Here is a 6154-nt window from a genome sequence, read left to right as displayed (position 1 = left end):
TTCCTCTCCATCCTGTATTACTTCTTTATCTGTCATTGTATTAATTCCATATTTATTGTATAATGCTCTGTATACTGTATTGGACATGTAGTTATTATTTATGCACTGATTTACTGTTATTCATTTGAAGTGCTGTAAATTTGTGAAATCAAATTGTAGTATTGTGGGAGGAATAAAGGGATGGATATAGAAGTGCGTTTTCAGTGCAGCAAATTTGTGGTAAGTCCAACCCTTAGGGGAGGTTCTGCCAGATTTTCCATTGGAGGGTCCGGTAGGGTTTCTCTAAGATCAGGGCTTGTCTAGGGTTCCAGTGAGGAATTTTGGATGGGTCCTGACAGTTGGTATCAGAGCTCTAGGTTCTCCCATCCGCGTCTAATCTCTCGTTTTACCCGTCTTAAAGCATTCTTTCCCTTTGTCTCGAAGCAAATTCGTTGCCCGAGTTTGAATAACTCTAATCTTCGAGGGTATCAATTAGAATCATCTATCTTAACGGGGAATTCCTATGGCCTAGTCGATGGTTGAGGATTGCCTTTTCTTTTTGAAGGTCAAGTGATGGGGGCAGATCCAATCTTTGAATCTTTTTGGGATCTGAAGCGATCCTAGATATGAATTGAGTAGTTATGAATCTTATGTTTATGGACCGCTAGCATAAAGGAGTAAAGTTAAAGTGATTCAGCTAGCCTGAAGTGGTGCTTCATGGAGGAGTTAGGAGGCCTTTGCTGTGGTTAATTTCTATCCTCGTCTCTAAGGAGCTATCGAAGAATGGTTGTTAAGGGTCTATGGCCCAGGTGGTTGATGCCAAAGAAGATGGTAAGCGTTGGAACCACTAATAGTGGGAAGCAATTCGAAAGTATTTTCCCAGCAAGTTATCTGGATTACGACCATAGAAAGGATATCAAATCACTATTGATTTGACTTTGGACATCAATCTATTTCAGTACCGCCATGTTGTGCGACTCCATTAAAGTTAAAGGACTTAACGGCTTAGCTGCAAGATTTGGTGAATAAAGGTTTCACTAGGTCAAGCTTATCATCGTGAATGGCATTTGTTTCATTCATGGAGAAGAAGGATGATTGCCTAAGCGTGTGTATCGGCTATCAACGATTTAACAAGGTCACCACCCGTAATTGATACTTGTTGTCGAGTATGGATGTGTGTCGATCAACCTCAAGGTGTCCAGATATTTTTTCTGATCGATTAAAAAAAATTAAATTAAATATTTTTCAAAGTGATATTTGAAATTAAAGGTATTTTATTCAAGTATTTTTTGTTTATGTTCGTACATGTATTTGTATGTTATATTGTTTGATATTATACTGCATATACTGCACCATACGGAGGCGGCGAACCAATGTGGTCCATGTAGAGCTAGCCCCATAATCATGTTGCCTACGAGTCCAGGGGATCGGACGGCCAATATAGGCAACCACCCTGGTTTGTATTGGTAGCAGAGTGTCGGCGATAGCTGGAATCATGGATCACGTAGCATATTAGAAGGTATCGTACGTACCTCCATTACGAGCATGCATATTTCATTTTATGCTATGGATTTTAAGATATGATTTTATGCATTTATTCATGTTTTTATTATTGTTCCAATGTGGAGTTTTAACAATTGCCTATGCAAGTTAAGGTATTTTAAACTAATTAAAATAATTTTCTTATTATTTAGTATTCCATTGATTTAATTAGTAAATTTCATAAATTATATTTCGATTTTTTTGAGAAGTTTGGAAATTTAATTTGGGTTGATAAATTTTGTATATTTTATGTTGGTGGTATATTTGAAAAATATATTTTATTATTTGTTTTATGTTATATTTTTCCAAGAGCGACTTAAGGTTTAAGTATCGCCAATTCAGAATCCAAAATAGGATATCGTTGAGTTCAAAAAGGAGATCCTAAAGGAAGCACGTGATTCAATGTATGCGATACACCCCAAGGGTACAAAGATGTATGGAATGCTCACTAGATGACATTATGGTTTGGCACGATAAAGGAAGTTGCAAGATTCGAATAAAGGTACTTAAGTCACCGACAAGTAAAAGTGGGGAATAGAAATGTTTGAGGTAATTTCAATCCTTGCCCATTTCCGTGTCGGGTGGGAAGATGTAAACATGGATTTCATGCTTAAACTATCGTTCACAAAGAGAAGGTACGACAGCGTTTAGAGAATCAAACAAGATCCGGATAGCGATTAAAGTTCTACTTGGTTGTTGATTTAAGGATGCATGCTTCAGAAGCACTTTATGGTTAGCGTTCGACTATGACCAAGACTTGTAGATCGTGTTCTCGTGGCCTAGTTTGAATATCCTTAATTAGTGGGCATGACAAGGAAAGTTGCACAAGAGGAAAGTTAAAATTCACTATTGGTAGTGTAGTGGTAGCGGATGAGGTCTCTATTATACTTGCTAAGTTAAGCTGCTCAGGTTCGAAAGAAGAGCTATACAGTTGTGTGTATACAAATACACTGGGAGCGAGACTTAACGACTGCATCGCCTTTCACCATAGGCCAATGGACAAGCAAAGTGCAGAATTTTTACACTTGGAAGTTATGTTGAGACCGTGCATTATGTAATGTCGAATGAAGTGGGATTAAGCAATTGCCGTTGATAAGGTCCATTGTATATTAGCTACCAAGCGAGCATCAAGGTGTCTTCGTATGAGATTCTATAGGGAAGGCAGCGTCGAACCCCACTATATTGGAGTGAAGTAGGTGAGGAGAAGCATCGTACGACGACCAACGTGAATTGGATGCAAACACCTAAGGATGACTATGAATAAGGAAAAGGTCATCCAAGAGAGTTTGAACACCGCTCGGGAATCGACAAATGAGTTAAGCTGACGTGCGTGGAAAAGATGTTAAATTCGAAGTCCGAGATTAAGTTTTTGAAATCATCTCCGTAGAAGAGAGTCGTACGCTTTGGTTGATAAAGAAAGCCAACTTCTTGTTACATTGGTTCTACAGGGTTATTGGGAGAATTGGTTTTGTGGTATGCAAGTTAGTATTTTCAGGAAAGCAGACATGGGTATGCAATGTAGTTCACGTATTGTTGCTACAAAAGGACATCGAAGACCTGTCATGTAAGGAGCGACCAGTGTAGATTTTAAGTCATGAAGAATGCGTATGGGCCAATAAGACTATTTTCTCAGATCAAAAGTCTCGTGGTGAATTAATCTAGTCGAGAAAGCGATGTGGGAGCTCGAGGCACAAATCCGCAATCAATATTCTTATGCGTTTCAGCGATGTAAGAAATTTCAAGGACGAAATTTTTATAAAGGGGGAAGATTGTAATACCCCGTCCCAAACCACAATGGAATTCTTGCACGTTGACCGAGGTTGACCGTTGACCGTTGACCAAGGGATCAAAAGTTTACTTTTTGACTCGTATGGAATTCTAGGTTGACTGAGGTACCATTATGAAGTACACGTTGGCACGAGTTCGTAGACTAGTAGCACGTTGAAAACGGAGCTACGGTTTGAAATTTATGGGAAAAAAAAGTTGAGGTTCAAACTGTCCAAGTGGTGCCGGAGTTGATTTTTTATTCATGCAAAGTTGAGCTTTGACTCATGCATGGTTGTGAAGTGCTCGTCGATACGAGTCCGTAGACTAGCGGCACGTCCGATTTGGACATGTGGTTTGAAAGTTATGGACCTGTAGAGTTTTTCAAATATTGTATTATTTTAATATTATTTTTAAACGTGTAACAATATGCCACGTGTGACTTAATAAATGTGACCATGTGTCACCATGGTGAGATGCCACATGTCAACCATGCTTAATACCATATTATTTTATGTAATAATATTATTTAATTATTTTATTTTATTTTTTTTATTTCTTTTCTTTTTTTCTTTTTTTTCCTTTCCCCCACATGGGAAAAAAGGGCCACGGGCCCCTCTTTTCTTTCTTCTTCTTCTTCTTCCTTCTTCTCCTTCTTTCTTCATTTTTCTCTCTCCCGTCGATACATCTCTCTCCCTGCTGCACATATTCAGGCCACCGGAAGGAGTCACGCACCGACCGACGTGAAAGCCCGTAGTTGGCGATACCGGCGGCCAAATCTCCGGCTGAATGGCCAGTGGACGCACCGGGATCGGCCTTCAACGCCGGCGGTCGGTTTGTCGCTGGTTTGCCCATTTTTCGGCAGCCACCGATCGTGCAACCGATCCTTTCCCACTAATTTGGACCCTCTAATTCCGATTCTGAGCTCCAATTAACTAAACTCCCATTGATTAGCGAGATACGAGGAGATCAAGACCGACCGAAGCTTTCCGGCCACCGCCGGTTGAATTGAGCTCAATGGAGGTCGGTAATGCGATCCTCTTTCCATAAGCTTCGTTTCGGTATGTTATTCGTCAATTTTGGTTAACGTTTGTGTTTAACCCCCGGGTACCGGATATTATTTACCCGAATAAAATATTAATTTATTTGACTCTGTGTGAGTTGTTGTTCTAGGAGCACGTGTGTGTCATGGAATTAATACCATAGAGGATCTTAGGTTAATTGCGTGTTCCAGGTGAGTGACCCACCTTTACAAATATTTTGGGGCAATTAATTATATTTAATTAGTGTTTAATTGATATTTGGAATTATGCTCATGTGGTGCAATTTAATTATAATTATGAAAAATTATTATTTTATTGTGATTTAATTTTATTTATTACGCATGAGCAAGGTATTTTCAGTAATAAATCGTATGTGGTTTTAATATTATTTTTGGGCATAATTGGTTTAAATATTTTAAGGAAATTATTTGTTTAAATTGGTGGTTTAAATTTTATAATTATGCCCGTGTAATATTATTTGTTGGACCTCGTGTTACGAGAAAAATTATTTTTATATTGTTATCAATGGTTTCGTACCGGATATGTTAAAGGAAAATATGTGGGCTGGTAAATTTGAAAACTGGTATATTTCCCACGGTGATTTTGGAAAATCGATACGGTAATAATTAATTTAATAATTATTTTAGACGCACTCATGCAGTATTGGTGTTCCGGTGTATATGTGGTTAACGCGCAAGTTATTATGTCTCCCGTGAGTTGCCATTGGATCGAGGGCAGGCAAGTTTGATATTGGCCACAGCCACCCCCCTCCTTGGCCGGGATGACGGTTTCAGCAGCGGTACTGTCGGGACGCCGAAGTGCCGTATGCAAGTTTCTCTCTTTAATCTCCCCGCCAGTCGGTGCTCGGGACGCTGGGTATCGGAGGACATCACTGGTATATGGTGTGGTGCGTCAAGTATAAATTTTCGGATGGAAATTTCAAACCCCAAAGTGTTCAAAAATTGTTTATTATATTTCATTACATTTTATTTATATTTTGGGTATTCATCTACTATTTATTAAACTGTTTGATCCCTTGGTTTCGGGAAATACGAATAATGGGTTTTGTGAAAATGTTTTACAAAGGGAACATTTCCAACGGAGTGAATAGTGAGGGTTTTGAGAGAAATTATAACTTTCAAATGTTTATTATTATTTATTTATTTAATTGTCGGTATTAATTAAATTCTTTTATTGTTATATTATTAATATTAAAAGTGTTCAGTAGATAGGGTCACTCACTGAGATGATTAGTGTAACACCCCATCTCGAACCATGTCGGAATTTTTGCCCGTTGACCGAGGTTGACTGTTGACCGTTGACCGAAGGGGTCAAAAGTTGACTTTTGGACCCGATTGGAATTCTAGGTTGACTGAGGTACCATTACGAATTACACGTTGGCACGAGTTCGTAGACTAGTAGCACGTTCAAAACGGAGCTACGGTTTGAAAGTTATGAGCAAAACAAGTCGAGGTTCAAACTGTCCAAGGGGTGCCGGAGTTGACTTTTTATTCATGCAAAGTTGAGCTTTGACTCATGCATGGTTGTGAAGTAATAGTTGATGTGAGTCCGTAGACTAGCGGCACATCCGATTTTGGACATGTGGTTTGAAAGTTATGGACCTGTAGAGTTTTTTAAATACTGTGTTATTTTAATATTATTTTTAAATGCGTAACGATGTGCCACGTGTGACTAAATAAATGTGACCATGTGTCACCATAGTGAGGTGCCGCATGTCAACCATGTATAATATCATATTATTTTATTATTATTTTGTGTAATAATATTATTTAATTATTTTTATTTTATTTTATTGTATTTTATTT

This window comes from Ziziphus jujuba, chromosome 8, assembly GCF_031755915.1.
Source record: "Ziziphus jujuba cultivar Dongzao chromosome 8, ASM3175591v1".
NCBI lineage: Eukaryota > Viridiplantae > Streptophyta > Magnoliopsida > Rosales > Rhamnaceae > Ziziphus > Ziziphus jujuba.
Note: the sequence above shows the minus strand (reverse complement) of the source record.